The 16,452-nt window shown below is 52.4% G+C and overlaps 1 protein-coding gene across 1 annotated transcript in view; it reads right to left on the bottom strand.

The window, feature by feature from the left end:
• LOC111151024 (Ras association domain family member 5) overlaps positions 1–16,452 on the bottom strand; it is a 73,196-nt gene that overhangs the window by 41,482 nt on the left and 15,262 nt on the right. The gene's annotated exons all lie outside the window — the stretch shown is intronic.

The raw sequence follows: 16,452 nt of genomic DNA, 5'->3' as shown, positions 1-16,452 counted from the left end.
GTGTCCTAGAGGTGCCACAGCTCAGCCAGAAGACCCTCCAGCTTGGGTGTGAAGTCGCTCTTGGGACTGGCTTCCTGACTTTGCAGCCAGGTGTGTGGGGATGGATGGGTGTGGGCAGGGTTTGTGGCAGGGGGTATGATAGCCCGCCCTCATTTGGATAACCTGGGAACCACTTTTGGCTGATAAGAGCTCAGGTTCTGGGATGCCTGGGCGGCTCAGTTGGTTGTGTCTGCCTTCAGCTCAGGTCGTGATCCCAGGGTGCTGGGATCGAGTCCCGCATTGGGCTCTCTGCTCAGAGGGAAAGCCTGCTTCTCCCTCTGACTGCCCCTCCCCCTGCTTATGCTCTCTCTCTCTCTCTCTCTCAAAAAAATAAATAACATCTTAAAAAAAAAAAAAAAGAATTCAGGCTCCTGACACTCTTTTCCTTCCTTATAACAAGTTCCAGAAACCAGCCCATTTGGACTTTTCCTTTGAAAGCCACCCTCCATCTTGGGCCAGGGGTGGGTCTCCTCTTCTCCCACTCTTCTGGGGAGTTTTGAAGGGAGGCCCCCACTCTCCCCAGCTGCCCTCTTCCTTACCCCCCGCCCCCCCGCCGCCAAAGGTGAGCACCTGGGCCACATTCCTCCCACAGGTCTTGCCATGAATGTCTGCAGGAGAGCACACAAATGCAGAGACACACAGATTCCAGAACCCCGTAACCATCTCACTCAATGGTCTGAAGCCCCCGGCCACCTTTCCAGGATGGCAATTAGAAGCTCTCTGACTTACCGGCCTCCTGCCAAAGGCCACCAACATCTCCTCCTTCAGACCCCACCCCTGTCTAGGCCTTCCTGACTCTCCTTCATAGAAGCCTTCCCCTCACCTGGGGACGGAATGGCGAAGCCGTTGTCTGAGGTGGGCACCCCATGCCTCCAAGTGCCCACATGCATTTCTGGCCCCCTGCCCCTGTAGGAGATCTCTGCCCCGCACAAGGACAGCCTCACGCCTAGTGGGGTGAACAACACAGGGGGTGTGCGGGCCAGGCCTCCCTTGCCTGAAGTGCCCGGAAATGCCGGGGCTTTGCTAAGGCAGCCCCGAGGCCAGAGCCCACACAGAGGAGCATTGTTCTGGGACTCCGCTCCTGGGACACACCTGTACCACCTCTGGCAGCACACTGAGTGAAGAATGCCACGGGGATGCCAAGAAGGGGAAACAAGGAAGAGAAGGAAGGACTAGAAGCTCTCCTAACTCTACAGCAGGCAAGAGCTGTCGCCAGCTCACAAATGGGGAAGCGGCTCCAGACAGGAGATCTTCTCGTCTCTTCTTTGAACTCCTGGTACCGCTGACACAGGCTCTGTATGTCCCTCTGTGAGTCCAGTTCTCTCACATTCTATCTATCCATCTGTCTGTCTCTCTAGTCTCTCTGACACACACAAACACACACATGCCCCTGAAAACAGCACCAAAACCTCAGGAAGATTTCTTTTTTTTCCTTTTTACAGTCCCGACACCGCACTGGACAGAGTCAGGGAACGGAAGACTCCAGGAAGAGTATCAGGGATTTTATAAAAAGCACATTTGAGCACCAACGACGTTGTTCCATCAGACCGTGTAATCACAGACTATAGCAAAACCACTGGAACACGTCTTGATACTTCCAGGCCCCTGGAAATGCTAAGCCCAGGGCTTTTCAGACAGCAGAGATGAAGTCAGAGCCCCATGCCCTGCTCCAAACACAGAAGCAAGCCCCACCGGCCCACAAGCCTGCAGGCCTGACGTGCTCCTGGTGGAGAGATCCGGGAGGTTCCAGAGGCAGGACTGCGTTCCCCTGGGACTAGATGGGTGACCCCCGCAGGCCATCTTTTCCCCAAGACAGCTCACCATGAGGGCTGCCAAGCCAACTCCTTGGTATCCATTGCCTTCCCCAGCCTTCAACTGGTGTTCAGTCTGGACACGGAAAGGGAGAGGACCCCTGGGGGGCACAGAGCCACAGAGGCACCTGGGAACGGCTCAGTCGTCCCTGAACAGCCAGCGCTGCCATCTTTGGCAACAACTCCAATGTCTTACACACAGACCTCCCCACACTTGAACTTCTCTGAGCATTAATCTCAACTCTGAAAGGGGAACGAGCCAGCTCGCGGGGCTACCATGAGGGTTCGGGGTGGGGTCTTGATGCAGAGCACTGCACGGTGGGGGGGGAGCCTCGGCTCCACCCCCGTGCCCCAGCCCTGCCCTGCCAGGCAGATGCCTCAGCTCAGCTCCTGGCAGGTGATCTGCGGTCCGTCTCACCAACCTTCCTCCAGCTAGTCATTTCAAAGCAACACACAGGTGGCTTTAGTTGTAGAGTTATTTGGTTCTAAGACTGTCCAGGCCAAAGTAAAACAAAAACAAAGGGGCACTAGAAAATGCAGTATTAACCTAAGTTAACATAACATAAGAAGCAGAAGTCAGGGTTGTCCTGGTCCTCCAGAGCAAGTCAGTGGGGACAACCCCCAATATCAGGGGTCCCTTCTCAGACCTTCTCAGGACACTTCAAGAGATCCCCATTCTTGCATTGGGAGTCCCTCCACACAACTCTCTGGGCTGGACCAGCTGTGGCCACTCAGAGACCACCCAGATCGCCTCCAACACTCCTGCACCTGTCTGTCCAGCCTCCAGCCTGCTTCCCCCACTGCACGCCCCCCCCACACCATCACCCTCCAGCCTCCAGCCTCCAGCCTGCTTGCTACCCCAGCCAGGAGTGCCCCCTCTATGTCACCCCAAGATTTCCCCTCAGACCTCAGGCCCTCTTGCAAAGGACCCACGGGTTAATGGACCCCCAGCAACACTGCCCTCCAAGTTTCGAGCCTTGCTCTGGGCCCTGCTCAGTAGTTGAGAGGACCTGACACTATTAAACATTCAGAAGGGGTTTGGTATGAACCGGATAAGTGACCAGAGTGAGGAGGGGTGCTCTGCCTTTTGCCAAAGCAGAGAGGCCAGAGTCTGAGTGCTGACCTGATCTCAGGCTACTGTCCCCTGTGCCTCAGTTTCCTCTCTGTGAAGTGGAGGGATAGTAGTACTGGCCTCGCAGGGTTGCCGTAAGAATGGAATGAGATACTCAGGTAAAAGTCACACAAGATCTGATATAAAGAGTTCAATATGTATTAACTCTTCTTATTAACTGGCCAAAACCCAAGGTGGCATCGTCATTCCAGAAGCCTGTCTGTGCATATCTTGTCCAGACCCACTGACCTTCCTCCAGACCTCCACTAAGTCATGATGCAAGAGGTCCCGAGGCACCCTCAGACCTCCGCTGAACCCCTATTCTCCAAGAAGGGAGGCCCTACGGCTCAGCTCCCTGCATGAGTGAGGTGCCAGGTGGACACAGAGCTAGCCTGGTGAGGGGTGACTCTTCCCTACTTCAGAGAGGTACCTCTGTCTGCCCCCAGATGGCTCCCTTCCCTTCCCTCCTCCCCTCACCCCTCCAATATTTGAACTTCTAAGATCTTACTCAGGTTTCAGAAAAGAAAATTGTTAACCAAGTGGATACTGTCCAGTACTTAGGGGATGTAGATAAATGAGAAGGTCCTTACCTCTAAGATACTAATTTCCTACAATAATTCATCCTGAGTGTGTATCTATTTGTATCTAAATATCTCTTCGCTAAACTGTTCGTCTCATGGTTGTTTATGACAACAAAATTGCTAGAAATACCCATACCCACCTATAGGTGGCCAGCTACAGTTAGGCTATTTTTTTAAATACATACTACTTAGCCATTATATAAGATGATGTAGATTGATACTGGTCAACTTGGGAAAATGTCCACAAACATATCACTTGAAAAAAAAAAAAAAGGTCATGTTCTATGGTTCTAATTATATAAAAAGACACATGTGGCTAGACACATTGTTCGGAGAGCTACCTGGAAGGAAGGGGACATGTTTGCTCAGAGGATGGGATTTCAAGTGTTTTACCTCTCTGCATAGTTGCTAAGTTTTCACAATGAACATACATTCTTTGCTAATGGGAAAAAAATGCTACAAAAAAGGAACGAAGAAAACTCACGTACCTACACTGCAGTAATAGCAAGAGCCTTTCTACACTCCCTGTATGCATGCCAGACACTTGGTATACATGATTTCACAAAGTCAATACTATGCGTGTAGGACATGTTGCTTTCCCTATTTTTAAAAATAGATTTTATTTTTTAGAGCAGTTTTAGGTTTGAAGCAAAACTGACCACAAGTATAGAGAGCCCTTCCATATACTTCCGGCTGCCTCCTAGCCAAATCCCATTATCGGCCCCACCCCCACCCCACCAGGGGCACATTTGTTACAACTCATAAACCTATGTTAGCATGTCACTCTCCAGAGCCCCGGTTTACCTTCAGGTTCAGTGATGGTGGTGGCGTACATCTGATGAGTTTGGACAAGTGTGTAACGATATGTACCCACAATTATATTGTCGTGCAGAGTAGCTTGATTGCCCTAAAAATCCTCTGTGCTCCCCCTGTTCATCCCTCCCATCCCCTCACCCCTGGAAACCACTGATCTTTCTCCTGCCTCTGTAGCTTTGCCTTCCCCAGAATGTCATCTAGTTGGCCTTTTGGGATGGGCTTCTTTTACTTCGGAACCGCATTTAAAGTTCCTCCATGGCTTTTCGTGGCTTGAGAGCTCATGGAGTGCTGAACAGAAGCATTCCATCGTGTGGAGGGACCAGAGCTTCTCTGTCCATTTTCACCTACCGAAAGACATCTTGGTTGCTTCCAGGAAGCTATGAGCAAGGCTGCTATAAATGTAGTCTACCTGTGGGGTTTTGTGTGGACATAGGTTTCCAGATCCTTTGGTCTACTCCAAGTTTAAGGATGAGCATACCAAGACTTGGAGGGGTGAGAGCCTCCCAGCGAGTCAGCAGCAGAGCTGACGAGAAAATCCACCATAACTGACTCCTTCTCACTAGCCCTGTTTTCTGCGAAGCTGTTCCGCAGAGCCGTCCTCTTCACTCAGTCCTATCCCCCCTACCCTGCACTAAACTTGAGGCCGGGGGGGAGGGCGTCATCGAGGCTGGGGGGTAGGGTGGCTGGTCCAAGCCCAGAAAATAGTGTGAGCCAATGGCATTTGAGCAGCGAGCGCTTTTTCCCTCTGCCCCAGCAGGTCATGGCCACAGCATCCCTCCCTGAGGTCCCCACTGCATCCTGGGAAGTGTCCATTCACATTTCCAGTCCCAGCCCAATCAAGAACCTCAGCCTGGGAGCTCTGGACCCCACTCATCCTGTCTGCTTGCTCTGGCCTGACTCTAAACATGGCTCCCAGCACCACCTGCCTCACAGAGGCACCAAGTGCCCCCACTCAGCAGCGGCGAATCAGAAATCCTTAGATCATGGCTGCCTTGAGGCGCGCTGCGTGCTGGGCATGAGGAGGTCTCTGAGAAGAGGTGCAGGGGATGGAGCCCCTCATCAGGAGCTGGGGAATGCACAGAATCCAGCCTCCAGAGTCCCACACATCTGGGTTTGAACCCAAACTCTGCTTCTAATGGAGTATGAGATGCCTGGGCAATTTACTAACCTCAGTAAAATAGAGAATTTATTTAGCCTCGAAGTCTTCATCTGCAAAATGGAAGCAGTCCTATCTTCCTGGCCAGCAGATTTATTGCCAAAATTAAAGAGAATATAGGTAGAGCATCCAACACTGCCTGGCACATAGTAGGTACTCAATAAAGGGTAGTCATCACCTTCCACACGTTGGGATTCCTGCGTCTGGGTGGCCCTGCCCCAGGGTGTGGTGCTGGCCTCTCTCCTTCGGGGCCCTCTCCCAAAGTGTTACAGGGAGAAGAGCCATGCAACCGTCCAGGGAGCTCCTCCGACCTGCTGCCATTGATGCGTCCAGAGGAGGAAGCCAGGGATGTGAGCGGGGGAGTTGTGTTGGAGGGTGGGAAGATAGAGGCTATGGTTTGTCAGGCTTGGAGGTCTACAGCAACTGCCAACACCAACACCATCAATACATTTGTCATACTCCTAGCTAAACTCGGAGTGAGAGTGGGGCAAGGGAAGGGCAACTCCCCGCTCGTGGGTCAGCCAGTTGGGTCGGGACATCTGCATCTCTGTGCTTCCAGGAAGGCCCGCAAACCCCAGCCCTGCTGAGACCACATACTGTAATTTCTTGTTTCGGAGGCCAGACCCCCCCTGAGGGTACTCAGCACCCCCTTGCCCTAGCCTGGACGGTCTGGAGACACACCACTGCTCCCCACCCCCACTGCACAACCCCATCCAGCACACACACACAGCCCACGGAATGGACCAGAAAGCAAGCCAGGAAGCCAACAGGAAGGGCCTCGGTAGTGGCAGGGGAGCGACCTGGAAGCCAGGCCCACATCCCAGGGCAGAGACTGTAGGCAGGTCCCTCCCACAGACAGGGTGCAACACGGCCTCGGTCTCTGCAGGAAGCGCAAAGAGGAGATGCGTCTGAACACGCCCCAGCCGGGATCAGACTTTCAGTTCCCACGTAAAACAGAGGGCTGGGGTGGGCGGGCTTTACGGGAAGCAGGCTCCCCCAGGTCAGGTGTGCTGAGCAGAGAGAGTGCCCCAGGGGTGGGGTGATTCTGGAACGCCTCAGTTAACCTGAGGACGCGAGGTCACCCCAAGATCCTGGTCTTCATCCTCTTCCAACGCGACCGGAGAGGTCCAGCATGTGGCAGGCCTGGGTGGGGTTGGACGTGCGCTTTTGAGTAACACGTCTGTGCTGAAGGGAAGGGCAAAGGGTCCTGCCCTGTTGCTCAGGGATCAAAGCAGATTATAAGATTCTTTCTGGGACCTTGGTTGCTAGGCATCATGTGTCAGTTGTTAATGCCTGAGCCTGGCTTCTCCCCTGACTCGTCCCCTGCCAGCCTGGCTGACTCTGGGTGTAGACCCTGGGTGCCCAGGCTGGCCTGCAGAGGCCCAATCCTGCCCCGTGTGGGCGGGTGTTGGGGGGGGCGGATTGTGCCTCTCAGGCGGGCCCATTAATCATCTACCTCCAAGACAACCACACATCCCGAGGCCAAAAGCAGCCACAAAAGGAAGGCGCTGTGGCCAGCCAGGGCTGGGGATGTGAGCTGGGCGGGGGGGCAGTATTTGAGGAGGGGCAGGTGTGGCAAAAGAGGGCAGGACAGTTCACAAGTTCAGACAGACAATGCAGGAAGTGAGGGAGGCCGCAGACGGTGCCCTCCCCGGGGCGTGGGCAGGAGGGGGCCACAGGACACCTTTCTACATGGTCTGTTTCGTGCCATGTCAGTCTTTGGGTGTGCTGATCCTGAACCACATTTGCATGCCCCCTGTCCTGTGCATACACGTATATTTGTTTAAAAATATAAACACGCTTTATAGGGCTGAGCCATTTGTAGCAGCACACCCTTCAACCACAGCTGGTACTAACTGGCCCCCTGCTGGGACGACTCCAGCACGCTCCCTCCGGCTCTTGGGACCCCACCCCCTGGTTTTTCGTATATTATTTACACTTCCAATATTTGTAACTTTGATACCCTCTTGTAGCTGTAATTCCCACAGTCATCTGTATTTCGTTCTACTTTTAAATCGATTCAGTCTTTTTTACAAGAGCGACACTATTTTTCATTTATTCTAATTAATCTTTTGGTTGACGGACATTTTTTGGCATATTTCCACATGCACTCTGTTTCCCAATCATGCTTCCAGCGTCTGGGAGAGCGGCGCCCCTGCTGCAGGAGCTGTGCTGCGGTACAGTGGCTTCCACGGCGGTTTCTGGGTGACAGGGGTGGTGGGGAGGGGATGTGGGTGAAGGAAAGAGAAGCGGGCGAGTCTGCAGGCCCCCAGTGTGGTATCCCAGAGCATCTCTGAGAAGCCCCCGCTGTCACACCCTTGGACAAGAATAGAAAGAGGCGATACATTTGGGGGGAAATGTTAAAGTTCATGATTTCAGGTGGGGCCCCAGGGTGGCAAAGCCAAACAGATCTCATCCTTTGTGTGCAAGGGTCTGTGGGCTTGTCGGCAGGACCAGCTGACTCCACATCCAAAGAAGTTCAAGTTGTATTTAGGACATGGCCAGACAGACAGACGTGCAAAGATATGGCACCATTTTTCAAGAGGGGCAATGAGAGCTTGTGCACCCAGGCCCCATCAGGACATGTGTGCTCAGAGAGGCACAGAGAGAACATTACCTTTTCATACAGTTCTGCCCCTGTCTTTCCACAAAAACCTAGTTATTAGTCAGTTTCCCGTGTGTGCAGGTATACATTCATCCCACATGTATTTTTTGAGGGCCTTCGAGGTAAGCCACTGTTCTAAAGGATAGCATGTTATACCCAAAGACTTTCCACAATAGGAACAAGTGGACAAAAGTAAAAAATTATGTATATATATGACACTATATATATATATGTATACATACACACACACATTTTTTTCCAGTATAGATATGTCCTATTTTGATTACCACCATGGAAAGAAATAAATTCTATTGCCAGAGCACCTTAAGAAAAGAAAAAAAAAATACTTTACAACACTGTAGGCAGCTGGGTTTAAGGGAGTTGTACAAATAGTAACAAGCCCATGGTATCCAAAGCCAGTGTGGGCTGCCAGATGCCCTCTCGGCTTCAGGCCTGCTCAGGAGGGGCCTCTGCCCCCCCACCCCAGGCATGTGTCACTATGCTCTGGGTGTAAGAGAGACAAAGCAGGTGGGGTCCCCCACCCCCAGGGGCTCAGGTTCCTCTCCACTCGTCCCTGGGCCCCTGAGAAGACACCAGGAGTCTGGGTAGCTGATAAAGAAAGGACACGATCCCTAGTAATGAGGGACAGATATAGAACGAAGAGCTTAAGGATGGTTTTTTGGTTTGTTTTTTGCTTTGCTTCTGTTTTATTGTTGTTATTATTTTCAAAGGTTTATTTATTTTAGAGAGACAGTGTGCACGCACGAGCAGGGGAAGGGGCAGCGGAAGAGCGAGAGGCTCTCAGGCCGACTCTGCTCAGTGCGCAGAGCCCAACATGGGGCTCGATCTCACGACCCTGAGATCGTGACCTGAGCTGAAACCAGATGTTGGACGCTTAACCGACAGAGCCACCCAGGGGCCCCGTCTTAGTGTTTTTAAAGCAGACACCATCTCTGAGCAGGGGCAAAGGGCAGTCTAGCCTCTCGCGTGCCTACGGTATATTTTTGGCAGTGTCCCACAGACCCCAAGGAGAAGAACAGCTAAACGAGTTTGCAAGAAACTCTGCCCAGGTGTCCACAGCCTGCAGGGCGGCAGGGGAAGTTGAGACCATCGTGCGGATCTGAGGGCACACACAGGTGTATGCACACAGGTATGCCCATCAGGACCAGGAGGCCCCAGAGCCCGGGTGCACCCAGAGGCCCTCCTCTGGGGGACAGCCAGGCTGCTGCCTCCAGCTGGTTTTTCCACACCTGCGCTGATGTCACTTGCCCTCAAAGTGCCGATCACCGACCAACTGGGTGAAAGGAGACTTTCTGCCTCGAGAAGAAAAGTAAATAAATGACGTCTGCAGGAGACTCACAAAGGCTTCTTTACAGCTGCGTCCCTGTAGAACCAAGACCACCCGAGGTTTCTGGACAGACCCAGACTGTTTCCCGCTGACCCCCAGCAGCCTCTTCAGATGATACATGACTTGCTCCTTGGTGACATGCTTGCTCAGCTCAAATGATGCCCCGTGGGCTCATCTAGCCTTCCTCGTTCATTAAGCGGTGTGGCAAACTCAACGATGGGAATTTTTCCGGAGAAGGTGTGTGAGTTTCATGCCCCTCCCCCACTTGTGCCCAGGCAATCTTCAAACCCTGTCTCTTTCACGAAGATGCTGGCGGCTAGCCCACCCTTGGGCAGGTGTGATGGAAGAGCAGGCAACCCGGTGCAGTGGGGGTCGGGGTGGGGGCGGAGAGGGGGCTTGCACAGGTGACCTACCAGAAGCCATTACTAGAGGTCAGTAAATAAGAGCAGCTGTGAAGAAGGGACCTGCTATGTGACAAGCACCACGTCAACTGGTTTACATCCGATGTCACATTTAACTTAAATGACAGCAGCCTGAGGTCGAGATTCTTTGCCCAGTTTACACTGGGAGTAACTGAGGCTCAGAGAGGTTCTTCTGTACGAGGAAGGCCCTCCTGCCAAGAATCCAAGATCCGGACTCAGCTCAGCTCGGCTCGAAGCCGGTGTTCCTGCATGCCCTACTATAGGTTGCTGATAGATTCCCGCAAGTAAGATGAGCTCTTCTAGAAATCTGCAGTCCACTGTCTACCGCTGCCGTCATCTCTGAGCGCGCTGTCCCCCCTCTTCCGATCCATTAAGTCCAAATGCTAACATAAGCTAAATGAGCCTGCGAGTCTTAGAGGCAATGCAGCATTTGCCTTGACCTTAATGCTGCCACTCCAGGTCTGATTGATTTTCTTAAATCTATAACTCCTTGGGCTGAATAGCAAAGGAGCAAGGGAATGATCTGTTGAATAATTCTTGCAGCGGGGGAGGAGGAACGCAAAGGCAGGAGTGAGCATTTAAATTGAGAAACTCAACATCCAGCTGTCTTCTCAGTGAGGGCCGCAGTGTGTATTAGGCCATTGAGGAGGATAAATTATGCAGGCTGGCTAAGAGTATTTGTCTCCAAGTGGGGATTAGGTCTAGTTGAATTACAATTCCCACTTCTTAAGAGGTAAAACCTAGATCAGAAAAATCATATTTTCCAGAGTCAAGACCATGTTGTCTTTTAAACTCTGCTTCCGAAATCTCAGCCCAGAGAGGACTGTTTGGTTTCATTCCATTTCTAAAAGTCAGTGCTGTGACCCGCTGGACATCCACCCATGCCTGAATGGGTACAAGAACAGCGTGGAGACAAGTGGGACAGGAAACCTCAAGGAAGCTTTTGTGCTCCAAAGATCCAACCATCAGCGAGAAGTGGCAAACGGTCAGTAAGGGGACTAGAACCCAGGGCAAGGGGTTCTAGGCCTGACTGTGCTGCTCTGGTCCCTAGCAAGGGGCCTTACTTCTCTGAGCTGCTGCACCTGTGAAATAATCAAACCCCCTTCCCACTCCCCCTGCACAGGGGTCTGGAGGGAGTACATGATATTGAAAGTAAACAAACAAACGTAAGTGCTTCAGCTCTTTATCAGAAGGGCACTACAGAAAGAGAAGACGCAGAGATAGCATGACAGAGCAGAAAGAACCATGCGCTGGAAGGCAGGTGCCCGGGACTATCCCCATCCTGGTGCTGCCACCAGCTTCGGTTGGCCTCAGCTTCCTTTCTTTGAAAAAAAGTGAGTAGGAGGACCTAAGGTTTCACGAAAATGTGAATGCTACTGTCTCTCCTTATCTTTCACTGGCCCTACACTATGCCACTATCCTTTCCCAGGCAAGGACAGTTCTCCCGCTAGTGAGGGTTCAGGGCAAGAAATTGTGGCCCAGTCACTGCCCGAGGCTGGGCTCCTGTCCCGTGTCCTGGCCAGCAGTCCCCAGCCCTGCAGAGCCTGCATGTTGGGGCCCCGCAGGCCCCACCCCTGACCATCCAGGTGAGAAACCCCCTGCCTAGGAAATGTCACTGCGCCTGGGTCCTTGGGAGACTAACTCCACACTGTGACAAGGTCTCACACCCCTCAGAGCTCCAGCACAGCAGAGTGGAAAACAGTGTCACCCAAGTGTCTGTCTTTCCCCAGCTCAGGGGCCCAGATTAGATGAATGCTCAGCCCTCGTTCTCAGCCAGCGAAAAGCTGTTCAGACCCACAGGCAGCCTGGGCCTCTGCACATGTGCTTTCAGACCTGCCCTTCCACCTAAAGCTGGCAGGGTGTCCCCACCTGAGCTTTGGCCCCTGGAGGGTTGCTGAGCTCAGCAGCAAATCCCAGGCCACCATTTGGCTCCTGCACTCCCTTCCCCATGGGAAGGCCACTTGGCCAAGGCCTCGGACCCCAAGAACCCCCCGAAGGCCCCTAGCTAGGGCATTTGGACCTACCGCGAGCCAGCCGGGCCTCATGGCAGAACCGCTGCAGGGCTTGGAGCCTCTCTGATCCCGAACGGCTCCTGGGGAGCCTGCGGAAGAGCCGCTGGAGCCTCGCCAGGACTGTTCGGAAGCAGGCAGGAGCCGCCTCGTCATCCCAGCCCTCGGTCATCCCGCTGCAGGGGATCCGCGGCTTCTCTCTGGGCCAGCGGGGATGGACTGATGAGTGGAGAGTCTGGGGGCTCCCGTGACTGGGGATTTGCTCCAATCAGCCCAGCCCAGCTCCTCTTCCCAAAGGGAGTCCCAGGCACCTGGGACGTGGGGCCCGGGTACCGGCTCAGCCTGCACAGCGCCTTTCTCCTTCCCAGCTGAGGTCCCTTCCCACCACCTCCCCCAATGGAAAACTTTCTATTCCTGGGGCTTTTAGCTTGATAAGATAAAAATGCCCCCACCAAACAGGCTGCAGGAAAGAGCCCGCCCCAAGCTTCACTGCTCAGTGGTGCCTGTGAGCCTGAAAATCAATGTCTCCAAAGTTTCAACAGACAGCTGAAGTGACCGGTTATCTCACACCGTGAGCTTGACCCAGGAGCTCATTAATGGATTTCTTTGGGGATGGCGGATTAATAATGCTTTACCAGCTATATAGGTTCCTGGGGGAATGAGGGGGCTAATTCACATTCTCCCACACTAAGCCCAGGGGCGGGGAAGAGTGTCGGCTTTCAGCCATCTGGGCTGGGAAGGAGCCGGTGAGAGGTAAGTGGGAAAAAGGGGGAAGAAAGAGAAAAGAAGAAAAGAACAGAGTCTCTCATAAATAGGATAGAAAGGTTCTCTTGCCTCAAAATGATGCTCACAGGGCATCCGTCAACACTGACTCCCAGAAGCCACCAAGTCCTTAGTGGGGAAGTTCCCAGAAGCCCTGTCACCCAGGCTGAGATGGACAACAAGCACCAGCACCAGACTGGCTGCAAAGCCTTCCAGGAAAGCCACTGGGGATTCCAGAAAAGGAAAGCCAGAGATTCCAGAACTCATCTGCCAACATCTGGCCATCTGCCAGACGAGGCCAGTTTTAGACGAGGGAGGGCCAGTCGTCCTGGCCTGCAGAGGACTCAGGTGTGCATGGAAATAAAGGTGCATTTACACATCTGTGCTCCAGTGCCCGGGTGTTAGATCCAGAAGTCAACACCTGTGGGTTCAGGTGTGAGCTCTGCTAGACCTCCTGCAACCACCATCCAGGGTCCACTCCCCTGTGCTGTTGTTTGTCCCCAGGTCACAGAGAACACGGAGTGGCATCTGAGCCGAAGGCCATGTCCTCCGGCCCACTTAGAAAAGTGGCAGAAAAACCTAAGCTACACTCTGTTCCTCCAAACTGGGCCTCCTGTCATCTGCCTTCCTCCTAGGAAATCCGGGTAGAGGGTCCCCCCCTGTTAGATCACCCATCACGGCTGAGGGCCTCAGTACATGGTGCAGGAACAATAAAAACTTGTTTGTAAGCTTGACAATAAAAGCTCATTGTTTGCAAGTCCTTCATTTAAGACAGAAATGCCCTATAATGGCACCCTTCCTTAGGCCTGGACATTGGTTCTTTCTCCCTCATCCTTCCTCAGGGAGACTGGGCTGCCCATGGCTGCCCTCTAGTTTACCCAGCAGCTTCTGCAGAGAAGAGGCTGGTCACAAAATGACACTTGGAGCCATCAAGCAAGGGTTGGGAGATCCCCAGAGGTTCTAAAACTCCTGCCTGGGTGAGCCCCGGATGGGGTGGCATTCCCATTTCCACTCTCAGGGAAGGCAACACGCATGCTAGAGAACTTCTACTAAGAGTCACAGTGAATGGCAGAAAAACCCTTCCTGAAGGTCCCCCTTTGGGCTCGAGGATTTACTGATCTCACTTCTCCTTTCTCCTCATCACAGAGCTGTTCTTTGCAGGTTAAGCCATCGGAGGAGCCAGCAGGAGAGAACTGGCAGACACGGGAGGATAAGCTTTGGGAGGCTCTAGAATCTTCCTTCCTGACCCTGTGAAAGCTGGACAGATAGAAAACTGTAGGGAGGGTCTAGGAGGAGCATTATATGGGGGCTGGGGGCTTTATGCGATGAACTCTCATAACCCAGCGTCTAAGCACGGACCAGATGACCTGCCTGCTGGGGTGGGAGCCCAGCCAAGGCCTAACACAACTGGGAGAAACAGCCTTCCCTATCTCAAGGGCGGGGGCTACCATACATTCTTACCTTGAAATGCCCCATTCCCATAAAGGGAACTCCAGATCACTCTTGAAAATATTTGTCACCCGAATATGCATTTACATACCGGTTGTCCATCCCTTTCTCTCACAGATCAAGTTACAGCTGGGATCTGTTGTTCCCTTGGATAGTATGAGGGGTTTTGTTTTCTTTTAAATCCTTTCCTCCCTTGCAGAAAGGACACAATTGTTTCAACAGAAACCACAAAACCTCCAGCTTCCATTCAGCTTTGAATGGAAAAAACAGCTTCCTCCAAGTCAGCAAGGCGAGTAAGCAATGATAGCCACATGTAAGACTGACCTGGAGAAACAGAGAGGGTCAGAGATAGGGTAAGAGTTGGGGCAGGGGGTTCCCCAGATTCGCTGGTCCCCATGTGGCCACACCACCGCCTGGGATAGGGCCAGAGGTCCGTAAGGCAAACCTCGATTTATATTAAAGCCCCTAACCAGCCCTTCTTCACCCTAACTGTCCCTTCTGAGACGCAACCTGATTTTGCTGTGGTTCCTGGTCATGAACTTTGACCCTCGGTCAGGGCAAGGAGGAGGCATAGAACAGGAAAAGACCTCCTACCTGTATTTCCAGGCCAACAGTACATACTCCGATCACCAGTGGGGGTGAGGCAGGGCCAGAGAAAGACTTTCTTCTTTTAATTTGGGACGTAGAAAAACTTCACCTTTTGTTCAAAGATCTCATGATTTACGCATGGTGAAAATCTATTTAGAAACCACATGTTGGAAACAGCTTAAGTGCAGCCAATCCTCGATTATCCAGGCACTGGCTGACCGCCTAGCTGGCACATGGCTCATCCACCCATTGGCTCACCCTCTTTTTTATTCTGTACCTCTTTTTATGGACATTTCAGCATTCGTTGGTGGAAGGGGGGCAGACGAAGGAGGAGGACTCAATGAACTTGTGTGTTCGAATGACATTAGCTTATAAGGCAAAATGCTGTGTTGGGTTCTGGTGCTGGTTTTGCTACTTCCCATCTGGGTCATCTTCGAGTAGTCCTTTGCCTCCTTAAATGCTGTGTTTTCTCCCCTGTGAGAGGGCCATGATCCCACCAGCCCCAGCCCACCGTGCAAGCCAATGCAGAAGAAAAGGCTTCAGGGGCCCCTGGGTGGCTCAGTCATTAAGCGTCTGCCTTTGGCTCAGGTCATGATCCCAGGGTCCTGGGATCAAACCCCGCATCGGGCTCCCTGCTCAGCGGGGAGCCTACTTCTCCCTCTCCCACTGTCCCCTACTTGTGTTCCCACTCTCACTGTCTCTCTGTCAAATAAATAAATAAAATCTAAAAAAAGAAAGAAAGAAAGAAAGAAAGAAAGAAAGAAAGAAAGAAAGAAAGAAAGAAAGAAGGAAAGAAAGAAAAGGCTTCAGATGGGGCCAGGCCACCTCCACTCCCACAATTCTTGTCATTCTCAACTCACTTTGTTTCATGTAAATACTCCCATCCTAGCAGGCTCATGGGACACCAATTTGTATCTACAGCAAACATGAGGATAATTCTTTTCCAGAGCCAACATTCAGTAGAAACAAAACATGAAAGGATTAAAAAGTCAATAAAAGGGGGACAAAATACAAAAGGATTAAAAAAAAAAAAAAAAAAAAAAAACCCAGGGCACCTGGGTGCCTCAGTCCGTTAAGTCTCTGTCTTCGACTCAGGTCATGATCCCAGGGTCCAGAGATCAAGTCCTACCTCTGGGTCCCTGCTCAGCAGGGAGTCTGCTACTCCCTGACCTTTAGGTACGACTTCTTAAAGGTCCATGTAAGCCAAGGTTTCATTCTCTAGCAGCCACTGCAGACATCTGGGTAAGACCTGCCCTGCCCTGGAAATGTTTGTTCAAGAAACAGGGAGGGGGAGCCGAAGGTGGGGTGCAGGCCCTCTCCGGCAGAATAAACATGAGCCAGCCCCGCTGTGGTCACAGCTGAGTGACAGACCCTGCTCCCTGCCTCCCAGTGACAGGCAGGAATGAACACACTGGGCTCTCCAGCACCACCTTCCTACAAACCCCTCGGTACCATGTGAGCTCAAGCTTTTCTCCTTGATGCCCTCCATGAAGCCAAAGCGGTCGGCGTGGGTGGGTAGGAAAATCCTGAAGAAAAGCTGGGATGTTCTACAGAAACGAGCAGGCACCAGACCCCTCAGTCAGGACAGGAGAGTCTCCACAGGGAGGCCACGCACCTGGCTCCTTGCCGGGACAGATCCCTGCTGTTCTTCTTCCTTCCTGTCCCAAAGGGGCAAAATAGAAAGCCAACATCCTTGCTTGTTCTGTGGGTGCATCTCTCAAGAACTTTCTCTATGCCAAGAACCACAGGCAGGCG

This window comes from Enhydra lutris, unplaced genomic scaffold (genome assembly GCF_002288905.1).
Source record: "Enhydra lutris kenyoni isolate GAN:26980312 unplaced genomic scaffold, ASM228890v2 scaffoldscaffold25, whole genome shotgun sequence".
NCBI classification, from domain to species: Eukaryota; Metazoa; Chordata; class Mammalia; order Carnivora; family Mustelidae; genus Enhydra; species Enhydra lutris.
Note: the sequence above shows the minus strand (reverse complement) of the source record. Positions and strands in the feature narration are given on the sequence as shown.